The sequence below is a fragment of the Aquarana catesbeiana genome, linkage group LG09 (genome assembly GCF_042186555.1).
Source record: "Aquarana catesbeiana isolate 2022-GZ linkage group LG09, ASM4218655v1, whole genome shotgun sequence".
Lineage (NCBI taxonomy): Eukaryota > Metazoa > Chordata > Amphibia > Anura > Ranidae > Aquarana > Aquarana catesbeiana.
Window position 1 is genome coordinate 115,031,621 of NC_133332.1, and position 23,426 is coordinate 115,055,046.

Sequence of the window (23,426 nt, forward strand, 5' to 3'; positions counted from 1 at the left end):
TGAGTTACGGTACTTGAGCTATGGCTAACTGACCTCTCATTTGGAGGGTGTCAGCATAGTTTTGGGGTCAATGGCACTTAGAGTCAGCTGCATGACACCAATCATCTTTAATTGTCTACAAGGTATTCTGACCACACTGTAAGGCAGGCATGCTTCCCACAAATTGGTTTTAGCAAGGGTTCCCTGAGACCTGAAAATGTGAAGGGTTCTCTTGGGTAAAAAGGTTTAGAAAGGTTACTAGATAGTATGTAGCACTGTGCATAAAAATCATTCTTGTAGATTAAGTAAATGCACAAGACATATACAATTAAACAATGTTGTTTCCTAATAATTATCCAATTCATTGGACGCATTTCTTAAAAGAAAACCCTACACCACTGGTTTGAACAGAGGTAGGTACTGTAAGGGGAGGCTGATGTCTTCCACCATCTGTGTTGGTTTCCAATCCTTTGTCCACTTCCTTTGGCCTTGGCTGACCACACACACTTAAAATTCTTACATTCCCGTTTTTCCTATGCATTGACTGTATGTTATCACCATATGCATCGTTTTACAACATTGTACAAAAAGAACGGAAAGGATACCATGCAAATCAGCGGATTCCCAACGTTGGTTAAATCATACAATCATGCCACAGATGTCACAATCTGCTGAAATCGAATGAAAAAAAATGCATGGCTTGTTCACACCATGCCTGTGCTGTGTTTTTCTGCACATCTAAGGTGTGCACGGGGCACATAGAAATCTACTATGTGCAGAAAAACACAGCGCAATGGACATGGTGTGAACAAGCCCCCTAGGCTGGCCACACACTAGTAGAAGGTGCTTGGGTTATTAGTGGGGTCAAATCGACATTCATTTTTGGCCATACTGGTGAGCAAATTTGAAATTGCAGGACAGAAAATGTTTCTCAAACCAATGAATTTCTAATGTGTGTGTATATGGTTTTCCTTCAGGAAAATTCCATTCACATCAAAATTGAATGTTAAAAAGCAAATTACATTTTGAAGCACTTTCAAAAACAACATTTGTCAATGCATTATCGAATGTACTGGTGAGATTTTTTGTATGAACATTCATTAGGGGGGGGGGGGGGGGGGGGGGGGGGGAGTATCTACCTGCGTATGGCCAGTAAATGTCTCCTCCAATTATGGCTTCATACAACTTCATGCAGTTTGTATGAGTGGTTTGGATCTATCTTAGAAAAGTTTGTAAAATTTAACTTAAAAAAAAAAAACACTTTAGTGACTGAGCAATAGGATTGCAATGTGCATGGGCGGCTTTAGCATCACATATTTCCCATAGGACCTTAAAGGATCCAACACTGGCATGGCAGGGCTGGGCTCGAAACTGCTAGTCACAAGCCATCAATATGTGACTTGACAGAAGAGAAGCACAGGACTGAGTGATGGTAACACATTACACCTCTATGTTCTTCAGCCAAATAATTTTCAGCAAATTTCCCCTTTAAAAGTACGTATTGCAGAGCCACCCAAGAATCCAAGCAAGGAACATTTTCTTAAAGCGCTCTTTGTTAAAAGGCGAGGTCTGACCAGCCCCCAGGAGCGCACACACCCACCAGACGCACATTATCCTCCGAACACATGTACTTTCACCTAAAATTATCATGGATACGCTCAGCTCAGAGGCACGACTGCTCTCCACGGCAACACACCTGGCAGATCGTCTTGTAAAGTGATCCCGTACTTCATTCTCTTCCCCAACCGAGAACCTCTCACGAGCCAAGTAAGCATTTTCCCAGGATTAGCAAGAACATCGACGATCGACCATCTTCTCAGCCTGTTCTACGTTATCGACGACTCCGCAAAAGCCAGAACGACGAGCCTGCACGAGGCTCTGCCGGTCCAAGGGGGAGAAAATACATAAAGCAGTCAGGAAACCAGTCAGTCACAAGTGCCGCCAAAATGTGAGCTCGTTCTAAAGAAAGGCCCTCCCTTGTACAGGCTGCCAATCACACATGGGTCACGAGGCTATTTGCACAGACTGAATAGAGTTCCTATTGACACGGCTTATGTCTGCAGCATGCTACCCTCAGCAAAGCTTTCAAGAATATATCAAGTTACACAGTCCCTCCCTCTCTCCATCTACATTTAGGGACAGCCATAAAATACAATCTTTCCCGGAATACATTTTTAAGCTCTGCTGAAATAAATCTCCACAAGTGACCTGTGTTTAAACAAGGCACAGCAATGCATTATACAGATCAGGGGTGTTGTGTGCATGCTAGTGCATCATGGAGTTTAAGAATTCTCAAAGCCAATTTGTAATTCGACAAGGGCGCCATACATGTACAACCGGCGTTTGTTTTAGCATTTAGCCAGTTTTCACATCGACTTATTTCATAACCAACCCCCCCAGATTCAGAACTTGAGAACGAGAGAAATGGTGCCGAGAATAGACATGTGCAATTTCGACAAATTTGTAAAAAAAAAAAAGAATCGGAAATATCCGAATTAACGAAAACCCATTTAACTAATTTTTCCAAGTATTTGTAAATTCGAAAACACAAAAATCTGAAATAACTGTTATAGGTATTGGAATTTCCTTTGTACTCGTTAAGTTCACTAACAGTCAAATTTGAAAGGAAATTCCAATACCTATAATTTAATAGCTAGTTCTTATTAGTTATTCTCTCTTATTTTCAAATTTACAAATTGCGATCATAACGAATGACCCAAAAAAAAACACAATTTTTCGTCAGTGCACATGTCTACCGGAGAATTGCACTCCCCAAATTTAGAACAAGGGAAATGGTGCAGATCATATGTGGTGCCGAAGCATTGCACAGCAGCGCTATAGCTGGAAAAGAAGGCAAGGCTACAGTGATCGGAATACTGGTGTGGCTGAAAGCCTAACTCCAGAAAACTTGGAGTAATCGCTCGTTTAGGTCTAGGTGGCATGGAAAAAGTGGATTTACTCAATTCTCAGCCACTCTGTGCTGCTAGACCCGTCCCTACAGCATCTTCTGCCCATGTTCCAGCAGGCTACTCTCCTGACATTGGGGCGCTGTCTGCCAGGGGAACAAAGGATCAGGTAAGCAAAATGCTTTACTCTACCACAGACTAAAGTGGTTGTAAACGATAAACTTGTAAAACAGCCCATTCAGTTTAAAATGGGCCTTCCTGTTTAATTGTACCTACAGGAAAGCCTATAATAAGGCTTACCTGTGGGTACTGTAAATATCTTCTAAACTTGCACCATTTAGGAGATATTTACTATATATGCCGCCATCATCAGCGCATGCGCTCCAAAGGAACAGCCGCCCGTGCCTTTTTTTTCCAGGGGCCCTGTGCCGTGACCAGCAGCTCCCGTGTCAGATCACAGCGTGTCTCAGCGGTGTGCGGGCACTGCTGCAGGGCTTCGGTTTTAAGGTAAGCATTTCATAATGAGCTAGTATGTGATGTATACTAGCTCATTAGGCATCTGTCTTTCAGTTTTTTTTTTTTTCGGTTTTTCTTTTGGTTAGGGTTTACAACTGTTTTAAGTTTCTATTAAAGAATTAAAAAAAAAAAAAAAAAAAAAAACTTTTTTTTATTTCCTATTCATACTTACCTATGTGGATGCAGCATCAGACCAATACTGCAGCTGTCCCCCCCGCCGTCTCTGCACTGAGAACCGAGCCACCGAACACCACTGATGGCTCAGTTTTCACAGACCCGAGAGGAGAGCTGCTGACTGTTAGTCAGAGTCTCTCCTCTCTGCTTATCCACGCTCACTGGAGTGCTGAGCTGTGGAGGGGTGGGGAGCGGCTGTCTCAGCGTCTCGCTGAGACTGCCATCAATCAAGGCAGCTGGTGGATCCAGACTTGGGAAGTCAGAATGACACGCTGCCTCGATTGATGGCAGTGATGTCAGCGAAGCGCAGACTTCAGACCGATCTCGGCTGAAAACAGGTCACAGGAGTGCAAAACGAATTGCACTCCTGTGACCCATAGGAAAAGCCCAGCCTAAAAAGCTCAGGCTGGACTTCTCTAAATTGCATCATGTCTGATCCAGCATTCCTGCATGCTACAAGTGAGCGAGTTGTCCAAGAAGTTATTGTTAAGAGAGAGGTCCCCTTTCAATGCCCTTTTTTGGTAAAAGGACTGAAGACTTAGGAACTCAGGAAGGTTTGCCCCAATCTCTCACTTAGAGGCTCAAAATCTTCCCATTACCCACTGCTGCAGCATGAGTGAATTAAGTGCTGCTAGAAGAGGGTGATCTCACAATTTTCCCCACAGTCCCCTTAAATTTTTAGTGTATCCAAATAAATGCACACAGGAGAAACAAATTGACAACCAAAAGTACATGAAAAGTCAAAGAAAATGCTTCCACTGACTGGTAGGATTTTTCCTATCCGAAGGTATGCTTATGTGTTCCCTGCTGTTGTGTCTGCAAACAAAGAATTATATGCTACTGGAGACTCATGCTGTGTACATATTCATATGGACAGCAATGATAAGCACGTGGCATATACCATAGCATGCAGCACATGAACCCGTCCTACAGGACTGTATTAAAATCCATATTATGCTGTGTTTACTGACGTCTGTTATACATTTATTTTGTTAATATAATCCCTATATAAATATTGCGTTAATACGGTATTGTACAGGATTTATATAGCACCAACAGTTTACTCAGCACTTTGCAGTATAAAAGGGAGACAGTATGATTACAATACATTACTGAAGAAATAGGAGGGCCTTGCTCATAGGGCTTACAATCTAAAGGAAGAGGGAGGTGGCATAACAGGTAATAGCTGTGGGGGGTGATGGGATACAGGTAGTCAAATAGATTTTTATTTATTCTTTAGGTGGAAGAGGGGTAAGCTTCCCTAAATTAGTTTGAGAAATCGCCTACTGGTGGACTAAGTAGGAGCTAACGGATATACTTGAGTAGGGAGTTCCAGAGGTGGTTGCTGTGGTTAAGCAGCAAAGGAGCTTGAATAGGTAAGTATACCTTCCTGGAAAAGTGAGCGGACTATCAGTAGACACTGGAATTGTGCCCTGAATGTCTAAAGTGACAATGTTGCCTTAAAGTAGATCTAAAAATCACTAAGATTTCATATAAGCTTTAATATGGTAATGCAATTTCAAATGTTTATATTAAATATATATACAGTATACATCTTTTAAAGTACATGTAATGATCCTGCCATGAAGATCCTTGTTCAGACACTTTGTTTAGGGATGACAGCTGTCTTCCAGTTGTGCTCATGAATGGTTGCCCTGTCACATGAGCCCCTAATAGAGACTACTGCACTGATACACATTGCCCAGGTATGGTCCACTGTTGTCACTGCCGGGAGGCCAGTCCACAGCAATGATGTGGAATGAGCACTTTCCCTTTCATCAACACAAATAATTATATTAACAAATATTACAATGTTCCTGTACCTGTGGATCAATGCTAGGTTTCTGGTTTTAGCTGCTACCATGCCACCCACTGAATAAACACCGTAACCAGCAAAGGCCAGAAAGTTTGTGCTCCTCATTTATCATTTATGTACGTTTGTTATTTTTATCTGTGTTTTGCAGCTAACAGTGTATGGGCTTTTGTACACCATTTCTTTTGGAGGGGGGATACAAAGGCCCCTCACATATATAAATGGCATATAGAAACCCCCTCTTTCATATACACTGAGGTGACACTGTATGGCACAGTGCATGACATTTCTCAGAACAAGAAATAAGTCACTAACCAAGAAGTCTACTTTTGGATTCACATAAAAAAAATAAAAAAATAAAAAAAGGTACAAATAGCGAAATCTGAGTAGAAAAAAATTCAAATAGCAATGAAAAAAAAAAAAGACACACTTTATGGCATTCGGAATAAAAATAATGTATCATTTCCATATTGAGGAAAAAAAAAAATGACCAACTGACTGAAAAAAAAAATTCCTTTTTATGTGACTCATTTCCTCCAAAACAGATGGAGAGCAGGTCTGCACATCTCTTCTAAACTTGAATTAATAGGGCTGGGTTCTTCTAAAGTCTGTAGGAGAGGAAAAGTAAAGGTGTCGCCCACAGCAAACAATCCAATCCCAGCTAGTAAGGTTTCCCCTTGATTGAAATAGAACAAATTAAACCAAATAACCCTCAAAAAGAGATACAATGATTGTAAATGTAACTCTTAACTTTAAAACTACAACTGACTTTATTTACACATCGATTACCTCGAAATAGGCTATCCCCACTTCAGTCCATCATAAACGCTGCTGCCAGGCTCATCCACCTCACGAACCGCTCAGCGTCCGCTATACCCCTCTGCCAATCCCTCCATTGGTTGCCACTCAGTCACCGAATTAAATTCAAGATATTAACTATAAAACTTACAAAGCCATCCACAACCTGGCCCCCACAGCTACATCTCAAACCTAGTCTCAAAATACCAACCTAATCGTTCTCTTCGCTCCTCCCAAGACCTCCTGCTCTCAAACTCCGTTGTCATCTCATTCCATGCTCGCCTTCAGGACTTCTCCAGAGCCTCTCCCATCCTCTGGAATGCTCTACCCCAATCCGTCCGATTTTCTCCTACTTTATCCTCTTTCAGACAATCCCTGAAAACTCATCTCTTCAGAGAAGTCTATTTGGCCCCCACCTAACAACTGTACATTTATCTTCTCAATCAGCACATCACCCACAGTTATTACCTCTTGTATCTCTTGACCTTCCCTCTTAGATTGTAAGCTCTAAGGAGCAGGGCCCTCTGATTCCTACTGTATTGTATTTGTACTGTCTACCCTCAAGTTGTAAAGCGCTACGTAAACTGTTGGCGCTATATAAATCCTGTATTATAATAATAATTTAAAAAATAGTCTGGTTGATAAAAGATGCAAAGTCACCAGCACCCTAAAGAGATTTGTGTCCATTAACATTAGGCTACCTCCGATCCATCACGTTTAGGTCCAGAAAAAGTCCTTTTTCCATTTTCCAGACCTGGATGGACTCGGAGATAGGCGGGTGTAAATCGACACAAGTTTGTTTACACCTAACTGCCCATAGAGCAATCACGGCTTTATGGGCTGAATAGAGCTTACGATCAGATCCACCAGGCGGACTGGATGGGAAAGGTTTTTCTTTACTTTACGTTTATATATAAAAAAAAAAAAAAACCCCTTTTAGCCAAGCTATAAAAAAAATTTACAGAATTTCTCATGAGTGGCAGTCTCTACCGTCTTCTGAAAAGCAATCCACCGAGGATGGTGAAGCAGCTGCTAGGCATTCAGGAGTCCATCCTGACATCTCCTGAATGGGTTTTGTTTTGGTTTTTTTTTTTTACACTGCAGACCTGCAAGCCAAGCATTTGGTTTGTGAGGTTGCTAGAACCATGAAGCAAAGCATCACATCCGCAGCATGTGTACCACCCCATCCAGCTGGGTGGTTACAGAGAGTCAGAAGGCGGTAAAAACGCAGATCAACCGCCTGTTTATACCTCCCTTTGCCACGTGTGAAGTGACCATTAGCTCACATGCCTTTTTTTTTTGCGCAACATAATGTAAAAGGCTTGTTCTCTGATTTCTACTCAGAGTTGAAGAGACCACCATTTTTTTTAAATATTCAATTAATCATAATTCTCAAGTTAGGTCACTGGAACTTGTGAAAAAAAATAGTCTGTCTCTGAATTTTTTTTTTAAACTGCTATTTTGATTTCAACACGTTTACTGTCCCATTAGTGCCTATTCTATAAATACTGAATACAAAACAAAAAAAAAAAAAAAAAAAAAAAAAGTTATGGAAGAGCAGGCAAGTATGCAGGTTAGTGAAATCCAGAGCGAGAAAATACTTAAAAGGTAGATTTAAACCCTAAAACAATGTCATCTACTTTGCTAAAGAATTATACATCATAAACAATAGCCATTTAAAAAGAATATACACGTTTCAACTTTTTTTTTTTCTATATTTTGTTGCATTTCAGTACTGCTGATCAGCTGCAGCCTCTTTGCCACCACTTCCTGTCTACACACATGCACTCTAGTAATGGTTGCAGAGCGATTTTCAGGGCAAGATGTCGGATGACAAAATTAGAACATGCCCTGATAATCTATGAGGAAACGAACACTTGTAGTCGCAGTCAAAAAGGTGACAAAGTACAATTGGGAATCAGGCACTGAGCGGTTTCACACTGCAAAAATGGAAAGTGAAAATATACTATGCTCTACATTTAAAACTAAACCTGTCACTTTGCTGATTCTGTTGATAAGTCAGACCCAGTGGCCCGCTCATTAGGGGCGCTGCCCCCCTAATCCATGTGCCCAGCCCCTAATCTCCATGCAAGATACCGGACACATGGATTTCAATGGGTTTCTCTTTTTTTGTATAAGCACATGATTAGAGCCAGAGGCTCCAATTGGGTTCAAAAAAGGGTGGACTTGGGGCACAGAGCACTTGCCTTAGAGCCAGCAGGGGGTCCTAGGCAAGTAGGATTTAAAAAAAAAAAAAAAAAAAAAAAAAAATCCCAGACTTCTCTTTTAAACCTACCTATACCCCAATCTCTTCAGACCTACCTACCTCAACCACTGCCTCCTTAAGCTTACCTACTTCAGGCACCATCTCCTTAAACCTACCTACCTTGAGCATTGCCCTCTCAGACCTACCTACCTTAGACACCGCCTCCTTCGACCTACCTACTTCAGGCACGGTCTAAGGCGACAACCTTGTAGACTCATAACTCTAATAACCCCCTGGGTTCCTTAGAGAAGATGGGGAGCTACTTATTCTCTGAGACATTCACATTCCACTTTGTGCTACGAGGGCTTGCAACAGATCCATTACCGACACGTGTGTCCACAGGTTCCATGGCTGGGTAAAACCAAATTCCAGGTAAAAAAAAGGTTTTTAGTAGAGAAAAGTATGGTTAGAACTTTAAAGGCAGAACAGAAGTTAGGGGAATTCCCCCCAAAATGGGCAATAAAACATTTTCTAGTAGTGCATAAGTCATTAGGGAGAGGATTTTGTGTCCAGATGATAGGTGTCAGTCAGGGGTGAGGGCAAATATCTTCTATGAAGACACAGACAGCATTTAAGTCCTTAATTACAAGAACTAGCCGGCACCCCGCCCGGGAAGGGCTAGACGGCACCCCGCCCGGGAAGGGCTAGACGGCACCCCGCCCGGGAAGAGCTAGACGGCACCCCGCCCGGGAAGAGCTAGACGGCACCCCGCCCGGGAAGAGCTAGACGGCACCCCGGCAATGTACTGGGAGGAAAAAAAAAAAAAAACACACACACACACACACACACACACACACACACACACACACACACCTTAACACATAGCCAGCCACCCATGTAACTCAAAAAAAAAAAAAAAAATGTATTCATTTTTGACCACAATACATTTTTGAAGGACAAGGACAGTGTTCTGGCTAATTTTTTTTCATAATTAATCTATAAACACATTGTTACTGTAAGCCGAGAACCTCATTATTGTGTGTATGGATTGGACTGGATGGAATCAAAAACCTCAACACGGACACAAATACCTGACCAGGTTTCTAAGCATTCCTTGCTCTATTCAGGGGGAAAAAAAAAAAAAAAAAAAAAGAAGTTTACGGTTGTTGGATGCTAAATCCAGGCGAAGGCATGTACTGAATTCAGTCCCAATTTTGGATTGTCAGTAACCAAAACATTGAGCTGGAACCTTAATGGAGGATGCCTATATACTCTACACCAGTGTTTCTCAACACCAGTCCTCAAGGCGCCCCAATAGGTCATGTTTTCAGGCTCTCCATTATTTTGCACAGGTGATTTGCTCAGTTTGACTGCCTTAGTAATTACCACAGCCATTTCATCTAAAGGGAAATCCTGAAAACATGACCCGTGGGGCGCTTTCAGGACTGGAGTTGAGAAACACCGCACTACACCACTGGCACAGATCATGCTTGCCCTCACAGAAATTTTCCACTTCACATCAATGATATCCATCTGGCTCTGAATAGTCATAAGCAATACAGTGTGGAAGCTCCTGTCCTGGGCTTCTATATACTAGAAGGGAGGGGACAGAGTTTGCAGCTGACATCATGAAAGGTTTGAGGGAGTGACTCTAAACAGCAATTTAGCTTCTGCTGTAGACTCTAGTATTATAAAGTAACTCTAGATAAAAACTAATGTTATAAGTGTCAGCATTTACCTTGGTATCAGTCTCTTGCACTTAAAATTATGGGGTTAATAAAAAAATAAATAAAAAAAAAAAACACAACACACACCACAAAACACATACACACCCACCTCCAAACTGCAGCATCCGTATAAGTTTGGCCATACTTCCTTGTATAAACTGCGACAGGGAGGGGCAGCTCATGGAGCCAAGAAGGTGTTTTGTGTGAAAATGTGCTGACAAAAAGTAACCTGGTGGGAGGAGAGAGCCAAAGGATGATCTAATCACTCTTCTGTTGCTCCTTCACTGTCCAATCAGCAGGCTGAGGGTGTAGAGAGAACACCACTGCATTCCTTAAAGCTGGGTTCACACTGCTGTGCGGAGCGGCTCACAGCAGGGGTCCAGTGCGTTCCTGTTCTGTTTCAGGCCCAAATTTTTGGCTGGTTTCGGACCTGAAACGGACCAGAAGACACACAGGACTCTTCTGCAAACCACTCCGCAGCCCCCCCCGGAGCTGTGTGAACCATGCGAATTGGATGCGGGGGGGGGGGGGGGGTTGGACCAATTCGCACTTGTGTGAACCCAGCCTTACAGTAAATAGAAGAAACTGGTGTCGTCCTCCTCGATTTCCTGTGTTATGAGCAGTGTTAGGTTTTGTCAACTAAAACATTTTAGTCGACTAAATGAATACTATTTTAGCTGACTAAAACTAATACAACTGAGAGGAATAAAATACGACTAAAACCAAAATGGCATTTTAGTCAAAAGACTAAGACTAAAACTAAACTGAAATCTGACTTCAAAATTAACACGGGTCTGTAGTGCATGGTCATACCTCGATACCATACATAATAACATTAGATTTTTAACTCCAGCAGTATATATAAATGAGTTTGGAAATTGTAGAGAAATGTTTAAACGCAATACAATTTAATTACACCCATTAGATTTTAGATGACTAAAATGAGTTTTAGTCGACTAAAAATGTACTGGAGATTTAGTCGACTAAAACGGGACTAAAACTAAAATGCCATTTTAGTCCTAAGACTAAGACTAAAACTAAATCGAAATTTGCTGCCAAAATTAAACACTGGTTATGAGGCTGTATCTCAGGACTGAACGGACAGAAATGCAAATTGTTCTGCAGATAAAAACAGCTTTCACACATGTATTTCATTTGCACATTTAGATGTTTTCCTGGAGTTCGGCTTTTATAATATTTTTTTCACTCCTGCCTGATGTGCACCGAAATTTATATGCTGGGAATTCTAGTTCAACCACAGCTGGAGCACCACATTTTTGCTAAAAATCGGTTTTAACCTCATGTGAGTCAAAACAAATTCACTAAAATATGTATGTGTGCAAGCAGTTCAGATCAAAGTAATAGCTCAAACATCCTGATACTGCTTTGCACATGCATTTCTTGCAGTTAGTTAAATGACTACAAAATGTATGCTCATCTCTTATGCAAAGATACGTTGGCATTTAAAAATGTAGATCTAAGGATAATTTGCAGGATTTGAGAGCCTGTCAAACGGATTCCTTCAGAAAGATATCAAAGAGGCACATTTGTGTACACTTCTTTGCTCCATCATTGTTTAAAAACGTAACATAAAAACAAAAAACAAAAAAAAAAAAAAAAAAAAAACTCTACTGTAAGCAACTCCCCGTTGCTGCTTGAGAATAATAATAATAATACTAAATATATATATATATATATATATATATATATATATATATATATATATATATATATATATATATATATATATATAAAAATTTATTTATTTTTTATTACACACGCAGTATCTCACAAAAGTGAGTACACCCCTCACATTTTTGTAAATATTTTATTCTATCTTTTTATGTGACAACACTGAAGAAATGACACTTTGCTACAATGTAAAGTAGTGACTGTACAGCTTGTATAACGGTGTACATTTGCTGCCCCCTCAAAATAACTCAACACAGCCATTCATTTCTAAACCGCTGGCAACAAAAGTGAGTACACCCCTAAGTGAAAATGTCCAAATTGGGCCCAATTAGCCATTTTCCATCCTCGGTGCCATGTGACCTAGTTTGCTGAAGACAAGCAGACTAAGGACATGGATTACTGGAACCATGTCCTGTGGTCTGATGAGACCAAGATAAACTTATTTGGTTCAGATGGTGTCAAGCGTGTGTGGTGGCAACCAGATGAGGAGTACAAGGACAAGTGTGTCTTGCCTACAGTCAAGCATGGTGGTGGGAGTGTCATGGTCTGGGGCTGTATGACTTTTGCCAGCACTGGGGAGCTACAGTTCATTGAGGGAACCATGAATGGCAACATGTACTGTGACATACTGAAGCAGAACATGATCCCCCTCCCTTCAGAGACTGGGCCGCAGGGCAGTATTCCAACATGATAACCACCCCAAACACAACTCCAAGATGACCACTGCCTTGCTAAAGAAGCTGAGGGTAAAGGTGATGGACTGGCCAAGCATGTCTCCAGACCTAAACCCTATTGAGCATCTGTGGGGCATCCTCATATGGAAGGCAGAGGAGTGCAAGGTCTCTAACATCCACCAGCTCCGTGATGTCATGGAGAGTGGAAGAGGACTCCAGTGGTAACCTGTAAAGCTCTGGTGAACTCCATGCCCAAGAGGGTTAAGGCAGTGCTGGAAAATAATGGTGGCCACATAAAATATTGACACTTTGGGCCCAATTTGGACATTTTCACTAAGGGTTTACTCACGTTTGCTGCCAGCAGTTTATACATGAATGGCTGTGTGTGGAGTTATTTTGAGGGGGCAGAAAATTTACAGTTATACAAGCTGTACACATATATATATATATATATATATATATATATATATTATACACACACACACACTTTTGGCAGACTAAGGGTTTAAAGCTGAACTGCAGGGCGAAAAAATACAACAATTTAATGCAATTAATGCAATTTATAACTAGACCTGCCTCTCGTTATCCCCCTGCACTGTTCACGGACATTGGAGAGGCTTGGCACTCTAAAGCTGGGTTCACACTGTCTGGAAATCGGCCAGTTCAGCAGGAACCAGCTGACTTTCGATCAGTGTGTACAGCATTCTGACAGAAGCCAGTCTAATAATTAAAAAAAGCAAGTTCTACTTGCTTTTACTGTGAGTAACAGGTATTGGAAGGTTTATTTCAATGCATTTAGGCATCTAGATGTAGTGAAGACAACTTTCTGAAGTTCAAACTGAGCATTAGAATGGAGATTTAGGTGAATTAACATAGCATGGTTGTTGTTGCCAGAGGGGCTGGTCTGAGTATTTCAAAAACTGCTGATCTACTGAGATTTTCACGCACAACCATCTCTAGGATTTACAGAGAATGGTCCGAAAAAGAGAAAAAGATCCAGTGAGCGGCAGTTGTATGGATGAAAATGCCTGGTTAATGTCGGAGGAGAATGGGCAGACTTGTTGGAGATGATAGAAAGGCAACAGTAACTCAACCACTTGTTACAACCAATGTATGCAGACTACCATCTCTGAATGCACGACACATTGAACCTTGAAGCAGATGGACTACAGCAGCAGAAGACCACACCGGGTGCCACTCCTGTCAGCTAAGAACAGGAAACGGAGTCTACAATTCACACAGGCTCACTAAAGTTGAACAATAGAAGATTGGAAAAACGTTACCTGTCTGAGGAATATAGGTTTCAGCTGTGACAATAGGATGGTATGGTCAGAATTTGGGGTAAACATGAAAACATGGATCCATCCTGCCTTAGATCAGCAGTTCAGGCTGGTGGTGGTATAATGTTGTGGGGGATATTTTCTTGTCACACTTTGGGCCCCTTAGTACCAACTGAGCATTGTTTAAACACCACAGCCTGAGTATTGTTGCTGACCATGTCCATCCCTTTATGACTACAGTGTACCCATCTTCTGATGGCTCCTTCCAGCGGGTAATGCTCCATATCAAAAAGCTCAAATCATCTCACCACTGGTTTCTTGAACATGACAATGAGATCACTGTACTCCAATGGTCTCCACAGTCACCAGATCTCAATCCAATAGAGCACCTTTGGGATGTGGAGGAACAGGAGATTTGCATCATGGATGTGCAGCAACTGTGCGATACCATCAAGTCAACGTGGACCAAAATCTGTGGAATGTTTCCAACACCTTGTTGAATTTATGCCACAAAGAATGGGAGGCAGTTCTGAAGGCAAAAGGGGGTCCAACCGGGTACTAGCAAGGTGTACCCAATAAAGTGGCCGGTGAGTGTATATTACACGCACATACATGGTGGAGCCTGTGGTCTGAAAAGGGATAACACTGGCTGGGATTTCAGTTCAGAAAACACTACAAGAAGTTAGACGCTCACTGGCTTTCTGGCAGGATTGACATGTATGCAACCAATTTTATTAGTATCTTTAACAGAAGGTCATTGTTGGGCTTTACATACTTTTTTAAACAGCTAAGGAAATGCAGAATAGTTTACACATTGCTGAAGTGTCCATGCACTTATCACCAGTATTATATAGTTTAGCATGTATGAACTAGAACAAGTCCCATGATGCCACTGGAGCCTTTCTTAGTCTGCTCTTTAAGACGTAATGTCAATTAGCAAAATGCAGAGAAGAAGGGAGGGAGCTGCACAAGACTGCATGCCAGTTTTGCTCAGACTGAAAGAAAATTAGGCTATTTTGGTTGTATTTAGTTTTTTTTTTTAAATAGTTGTTTCCTTTAAATATAGAAGAACAGCTTAGATTTGGGTCCCTTCAGGCGTACCTATGATTAGAATGCAACTAGCTATAGAAAGTTACTATATCTATATTAGGAGCACTAGACTCTCTGCTCCCATCTGTATGCAATTTCAGTATCTGTAATTGCAGTCTAATAGCTGGGCATGAATTTGCAAATTGGTTATTCGTGTAGTCACACCCCAGCAGATATGGTACAACCAGACACAACTAGGTCCAACCCAGAACTGCTTTAAAATAATCCACAGCAAGCATACGCTAATATACCGTACCCATTAAAAATTCTTCTCTCTAAAATATATTCTTTTTTTTTTTTTTTTTTATATTTTAGGTAAGCATCCTAGTTTACCTACTGCAGCATGTTACAGAATTGTCCCACTGATTATAGTGCTGGTCCACTTGAGTCAGGCAATCAGTCAACATCCCTGACTAATAACTGCTGTGATAAAAGGGCTAATTTACTAAAAAGGAGAGACTATTTAAATAAAATGTGAGAATATTCTCTTCAAATTATTCAATCATGTTAACAAAAATCCTCATCTACATATGATTGGATAATTGAAGTCAATTTTCACACATTTCATTGAACAGTCTAACATTCTTTAGTAAATCAGTCCTAAGGTCCAGGCTACAAAGAGAAAAAAGGTACAAACACTGCAAAAGAAAATATGGCTGTCCCTACGTACATACCAAAAAATTACTGTATACATAGAAAACAGGAACACAGTGTTAAAAAAAATAAAAATTACACCAGACAATAGGTTTCTCTTAAAAGGTAAACTGTAGCCAACATCTGGACATGTGCACTAAAAATAAATGCGCCAATAGACATGTGTCATGAGTAGGCTGCAGCCTTCTGAAATACTTTCATTCACCCTTTACAGTAGAGTATTGAGCTTACCGTGTTTCCCCAAAAATAAGCCCAGGTCTTGTATTAATTTTGGCAACCAAAAACATAGTAGGGTTTATTTTCGGGGTAGGGCTTGCCATGCAATGTGTGATCTTCTCTCCCCCTCGCTGCCTGTCAGAAATCCCCTGTGTGAACATAGTAAAATGCTAGAATCCGCTCTATTACAGGATTATAAAATGTAAAAGACGTGTGTTTCTGTAAAATAAAAATTGTGCAAATACCTTCTTATTGCGCTGCTCGGCACTTCCATGGCCCACCTGGGCTGTCTTCCCCGTGCCAAGCACTGCAGAGGAAGGCGGGCTGAGATCCCCCACTGACACCTGGGAGAAGAGGAGATCAGCTGAGCGCCAAACGGCGCTGTACCAAGGGTATAGGATACAATTATATTACATAAACACACCTTTTTCTATTGTATACTACTGTAGGAGAGTGAATTCTACCATTTTACAACCGCTGTAAACTAGGGCTTATTTTCGGGGGAAGGCTTATATTGCAGGCCTCCCCCAAAATCTAGGTAGGTTTTTATCATCAGGGTAGGTCTTATTTTCGGGGAAACACGGTAGTAAATGAGGGCAAGCTCTGCTGACTTCCATCATCCAATTATGTGCAAGCAATAAAAGCTGTTTCCCCCGCCCCCTTTCATGTGATCTGGTATTCTTTGCAAAGTGAAGCCTTCCTTACCTCATTTACTAAGCGCTAAAGCAACTATTTGCCTTTAGTAAAATCAACCCCAATGTGATTTAGAAAAAAGTACCCATCGATATTTAGATGTCCAACAAAAAACTAAAAATTTAGGTTTCAATTAAACTGTCTATGGGGCACAGGAGACTGCAAAAAAATAAAAATCTATGGAACATTACCAATGTATAAAAAGGTCAAATGTCTGAGTTTTGAATATCTTCAAGTTTCCCCAACAGAGACTGCCATCAATTATATGCCCAGTGCACTCACAGGATATAAAAATGCATTTTTATATGTGCATTGAGAAACATATAGTAGGACAGTTTCCCAAGTACTAAGCAATGTTAATTCTACATCTAATGTGTACCTTAAGCCAGTGGTCATCAACCCTGTCCTCAGGGCCCACTAACAGGCCAGGTTTGCAGGATAACTGAAATACATCACAGGTGATATCATTTGCTGTTCAGTGATTGCAGTATTCTAGTCTGCATCTCCCCAAGGTAATACATAAAACCTGGCCTGTTAGTGGGCCCTGAGGACAGGGTTGACGACTACTGCCTTAAGCTACAGAAAGAGAAGTATTATGTAAGATGGAGTAGAATAGGCAACAGTAAAACAAGAAAGATTTAAAAGGTAGAATGGGGCCTAGGCAAGGTAGCAGCCTTGGCCCCCCAATCCCTTCAACTGATAGAAGGATTGCAATAGGCACATGTGATAGTCTATACTAGCATGGCTAGTCTACTGCCTACAAGTGCATCCTCCCTTTTAAAGTGACAGACAGGGGCGTAGCTCTGACAAAATGCTCTGGTTCACCGCAGAAGCAAAAAAATAAAAAAAATAAAGGGGAGGTGTGGCTGCAAGAGACCAATCGGATGCATGCAGCCTTCCTTTAATGTGTTTGCTCTCATATGATTGGCATACGATAGGTTCTGTAAAACTACTTCCTGCAGCTTAAGTGTCTGTGGTTAGCACATCAGACAGGTCTAACTAACCCTGCCAAGTGCTACAAGACACTTGATAGTGTAAGTAAGAGTGGGTGACTGGTTGACTCTAATTACAGGATTAAATGACAGGTTCAACATGTAGTGTAATTGTCTCTAGCCTGATATGCAATCTGATCCTTAACCTCTACTTAACTACAATTTAATGCTGCGCAAAGAACCAACTATAGGAAAACCCAGATTTTCATTGCCATGGCTTGCTTTGTATCTACCACTAAATATGGCCTTCCACAGCATTTTTATATTTAATAAATATTTATTAATGTACAACTTTGTACATCCCAGCAGATGTGTGTTTAGTGATTCACTAGCTTAAATAAATTGCCATATAAAATTAAAAAAAAAAGGGAAAATTGTTGAAAACCATGACCATTTAGAACTTTTACCCATTTCCCTTGAAACTGAAGCACAGTAAATGTATACACAATACGAACATAATTAACTAGGTAAATAAAAGACACATGCAAGTCCATCCTTTTACAAAACCCTGTTTTTTCTGGCCAGAGAAAGCCAAATCTACCCCCCACCCCGCATTTTTATATCTACTGGGCACTCTGCTGACATCAGCGCCACACTGCACTGTCACTGTGGCCTGAGGACAAGGTATGCAGAGCCCAAAACTGGCTCTTTCCTGGTGACATGTACATTTTTAAAGATGGCCCATACACTAGTAGAATTTCATTCGATAAAATTTATTTTTTGGAACATTCCATTTGCCTAATATGGGGTTTTCGACCAGTGATGAAGGAAAAGAATGGAAGATTTTTCTTGAACAAACAAAATTCTAACTGTGATTGTGGTTTTCATTTGAGAAAAAGCATACTTATTGTAATGCACATGTGCATTCAAAAGTCAAAACATTGGCATGGTAATCAAACTAAATATTTCAGGGTTTTCATACAAAAAATTGACTCCTTATCAAATTCTCTGAGAACAACTTTTTGAATGAATGTACAAACATGTAGGCAGGCAGGGCCACTGATAGAAATCATGGGGACCCATACAGCCTACCTAATGGCCCCCCCCCCTCTTCAGCCCCACCCCTGGTCCCTCCCCAGACCGTGCCTTATAAGTGCAAGTTTGTCTTTAAGTGATATTTCTCCAGCCAGTTATAGGTTTTATTATCCAAAAGAAATACTGTGACGATACAAGAGATGGTCGGAGACTGCAGACATGATACAAGAGATCAATGCAGCCTCATTGTGCCCATCAATGCAGCCTCACCAGTACCTTGATTACACAAAGCAGGTAGCTCCCACTGTGTTATGGAGCTGGGGTCTGAACTGTTCGGCGGCCATCCACTCATTGTAACAAAGCCCTACCTCCCAGACCGTGATAGACGGAACACTGATCCACGTTTGTTTGGAATGAGCAGTTCATGTCTGTTTTGGTAGTTTGCCCTGCTCTATACACAATACAAATCCCATCCTCCATACTCTGTAGTACATCTCAGGAGCAAGCAATAGAGGGTGGCTAAGCCCGTATATACAGTATTTCACAAAATTGAGTACACCCCTCACATTTTTGTAAATATTTTATATCTTTTCATGTGACAACACTGAAGAAATGACACTTGGCTACAATGTAAAGTAGTGAGTGTACAGCTTGTATAACAGTGTAAATTTGCTGTCCCCTCAAAATAACTCAACACACAGTCATTAATATCTAAACCGCTGGCAACAAAAGTGAGTACACCCCTAAGTGAAAATGTCCAAAATGGGCCCAATTAGCCATTTTCCTTCCCTGGTGTCATGTGACTTATTAGTGTTACAAGGTCTCAGATATGAATGGGGAGCACGTGTTAAATTTGGTGTTATTGCTCTCAATCTCTCATACTGATCACTGGAAGTTCAACATGGCACCTTGTGGATATATATTAAAAAAAAAAAAAAAAAAGGACCCTGAAACCAAGCTGCAGCATGGTGGCCAAGACCATACAGCGGTTTAACATTACAGGCCAACTTGTCTTTGGGTAATAGACGTATGAGTGCTGCCAGCATTGCGGCAGAGGCTGAAGGGGGGGTGTCAGCCTGTCAGTGCTCAGAACATACGCCGCACACTGCATCAAATTGGTCTGCATGTCTGTTGTTCCAGAAGGAAGCCTCCTCTAAAGATGATGCACAAGAAAGTCCGCTGAAGACAAGCAGACTAAGGACATGGATTACTGGAACCATGTCCTGTGGTCTGATGAGACCAAGATAAACTTATTTGGTTCAAGTGTGTGTGTGGTGGCAACCAGGTGAGGAGTACAAAGACAAGTGTGTCTTGCCTACAGTCAAGCATGGTGGTGGAAGTGTCATGGTCTGGGGCAGCTACAGTTCATTGAGGGAACCATGAATACCAACATGTACTGTGACATACTGAAGCAGAGGGAGATCCCCTCCCTTTGGAGACTGGGCCGTAGGGCAGTATTCCAACATAACCACCCCAAACACACCTCCAAGACGACCACTGCATTGCTAAAGAAGCTGAGGGTAAAGGGGATGGACTGGCCAAGCATGTCTCCAGACCTAAACCCTATTGAGCATCCTCAAACGGAAGGTGAAGGAGCGCAAGGTTGCTAACATCCACCAGCTCCGTGATGTTGTTATGAAGCGGAAGAGCAACCTCTAAAGCTCTGGTGAATACACCTCTCACATTTTTCTTATATTTTTTCGTGTGACAACACTCATGCAGCCCCAGACCATGACACTCCCACCACCAAGCTTAACTGTAGACAAGACAAATTTGTCTTTGTACTCCTCACCTGGTTGCCGCCCCATATACGCTTGACACCATCTGAACCAAATAAGTTTATCTTGCTCTCATCAGACCACAGGACATGGTTCCAGTAATCCATGTCCTTAGTCTGCTTGTCTTCAGCAAACTGTTTGCGGGCTTTCTTGTGCATCATCTTTAGAAAGGGCTTCCTTCTGGGGCGACAGCCATACAGACCAATTCCAATTTGATGCAGTGTGCAGCGTATGGTCAGCGCACTGACAGGCTGACCCCCCACCCCTTCAAACTCTGCAGCACTCATACGTCTATTTCCCAAAGACAACCTCTGGATATGACTGAGCACATGCACTCAACTTCTTTGGTTGACTATAGCGATTCCTGTTCTGAGTGGAAGCTGTACTGTTAAACCGCTGTATGGTCTTGGCCACCATCCTGCAGCTCAGTTTCAGGGTCTTGGCAATCTTCTTATAGCCTAGGCCAGTGACGGCGAATCTTGGCACTCTAGAGGTTTTGGAACTACATTTCCCATGTTGCTCATGCACTCCGCAGTGTAGTTGAGCATCATGGGAAATGTAGTTCCAAAACATCTTGGGTGTCAAGGGTCTCCATCACTGGCCTAGGCCATCTTTATGTAGAGCAACAAGTCTTTTTTTCAGATCCTCAGAGAGTTCTTTGCCATTTGGTGCTATGTTGAACTTCCAGTGACCAGTATGAGAGAGTGAGAGCAATAACACCAAACTTAACACATGCTCCCCATTCATACCTGAGACCTTGTAACACTAACAAGTCACATGACACTGGGGAGGGAAAATGGATAATTGGGCCTAATTTGGACATTTTCACTTAGGGGTGTACTCACTTTTGTTGCCAGCGGTTTAGACATTAATGGCTGTGTGTCGAGTTATTTTGAGGGGACAGCAAATTTACACGGTTATATACGGTGTATAATATATCCGTATTTATCTGCGTATAACACGCACCTTCATTTTAAGCGGGAAGTTTCAGGGAAAAAAAAAAAAAAAAAAAAAAAAAAGACCCTTACATTTTAAATAAAGAGCTTTGAAGCAAAATTAGGATCACAGCTCATCAATGCAGCCTCACCAGTGCCAATCTGCAGCCTCACCTTTCCCATCATTGCAGCCTTGCCAGTGTTGGATTATCCCTGCTGTCTCCGAGGCAAGAGGAGGAGCGAGCACCGCTGAATTACAGAGCTGCGATCTCCTGTGTACCCAGCGCTCCATCATTCACAGCCATGCCTCCTGGCCATGCTCATATGATAGACAGAACAGTGGCCCAATGCGGGGCCAGGAGGTGTGGATGTGCATGACGGAGTGCCGAGTACACTGGAGATCGCGACTCTTCCCTCAGAGACAGCAGGGATCGGCTTATAACAAGCACACATGATTGCCCCTGATATACACCAATAAATACGAATAGAGATATATAGATATAGCTCTTACAACAAAAAAAAAAAAAAAAAAAAAAAAGGAAGAAGAAGGGGTCAGAACACTTCTTGGCCTCTTGGCTTCACATGGGGTTCAAAAGTTGAACAGGCCACAAACTACAGGAGAGATTAAGTATAACGCTGGAGGAAAGACACCATGCAGCAAATGGATTAAATAAAGTGACAAAGACGCTGTGTCAAAAGTCAAGTGTTGCAGTCGTCAAAAACCTGTCATGTATTGAAATGTTAGTGAATTCAGCTGGAATCCATCTAGGATATAGGACAATGAGAAAATCACTCGGCACATTTCTTTTCTGGGACAGACACTGCTACTATGTACTTTATGAGGAGCCCCGTTGTGAATAGGTCCAATGAAAGCAAAGGGGGGGGGGGGATTGAAACACATGAAAATCTAGCCTAAGCATGCTAGCTAAATTAAAACTAAACTTGTCAAACAGATAATGGAACCGTTGGTATACATTTATGTAAATTATTTTATCTAATAGTTTTGTTTATTCTGTGCAGCTGCTTTTGAGATTCTGAAACCCCAGCTACACCGTAAAGCAAGTAGGCTGACACTAATCTCCCATTACCATTAAGACAGTAGTGACAGCCAGGGCCGCCATCAGGGGGGTACAGCCGTTACAACTGTAAGGGGCCCTGGGGCCCGCCCGGGCCAGAAGAAGGCAGGAAGGGTAAAGGGGATCAGTGCTGTGCAGTATAGAAACGATCTCACAGTTTCTACAGTTATCGTGTCACTGAGCTCAGATATCGAGCTCTTTACTGCCATCTCTGCCTACTATGTGCATGTGCATCCCTCGTTGTACTATGCTTCTCAGCAACATGTCAGTAGGAAGTTACAAGTAGGGGCTGTGAAGGAAAAGGAGAGGGGCTGTTTGTGTACAGGGAGGGGCCAGAGGCTTGTGAGTGTACAGATTTGTGTATGTGGGGGCTGCCATATATACAGGTGTGTGTGTTGGGGGGGGGTGCACTGACATATATACAGGTGTGTGTGTGGGGGGTGGCTGACATATATACACAGGTGTGTGTGTGGGGGGGGGGGCTGACATATTTACAGGTGTGTGTGTGTGGGGGGGGGCTGACATATTTACAGGGGTGTGTGTGTGGGGGGGGCTGACATATATACAGAGGTGTGTGTGTGTGTGTGTGTGTGTGTGTGTGTGTGTGTGTGTGTGTGTGTGTGTGTGGGGTGGCTGACATATATACAGGTGTGAAGGGGGGGGCACTGACATTTACCTAAGCACATATGTAGGGTTTACTTATCTTTCTCCAAAGCTCTAAGTGCCGTGTATTTCTGCTGCTCCATTCCTCTGTTATCAGCAGAGTCACTTCTGACAACTTCTCCGACACATGAGCTGAAAATTTGTGTCGGGGAGGGAGCTTAGAGGAAGATAAGCAAAAGAGCTTGTCTATTCAGACTATACAGCTCTGCATATTCCTTTGCCTATGTGGAGTGGGGGTGTGTCCCTTTCCTCCAATCAGCTCACACAGTATGCCCAGACTCCCCTCCCACTGCTGGAAGAGGAAGTAAGATTTCTAACAGATGTGCAGTTTCCAAAGAATGTAGAAAGTGAAAGACAGCAGATATACAAGTAAAACTTATGTAGGGAGATTTGTTTTATCTGTGTATCCTCTGAGGCTGTTCACTTCACTGGTATAGGAGACAGCGTTTTCAACCGCTTTAAGAAATGCCATAAACTGCTGAATCCTGCATGAAATTCCATGTCCAATACTGCACATGGACTGGGCCATTTTAAGACTACCAAGTGTGGCAGGATTATAGGAGCTTCCCTTCATTGAACGCCATCATTAT

General features: G+C 41.9%; 1 protein-coding gene across 5 annotated transcripts in view; it reads right to left on the bottom strand.

Moving 5' to 3' along the window:
• Positions 1-23,426, bottom strand: part of MBNL3 (muscleblind like splicing regulator 3) — a 189,079-nt gene that overhangs the window by 155,929 nt on the left and 9,724 nt on the right. Inside the window, exon 1 of one of the 5 annotated variants that reach the window (XM_073599170.1) lies at positions 1,676-2,003. The exons of the other annotated variants lie outside the window; for them this stretch is intronic. The gene's annotated coding sequence lies outside the window, so the exon portion shown is untranslated. Of the gene's footprint in view, positions 1-1,675; positions 2,004-23,426 lie in introns of those variants that run through there. 5 annotated transcript variants of the gene reach the window in all.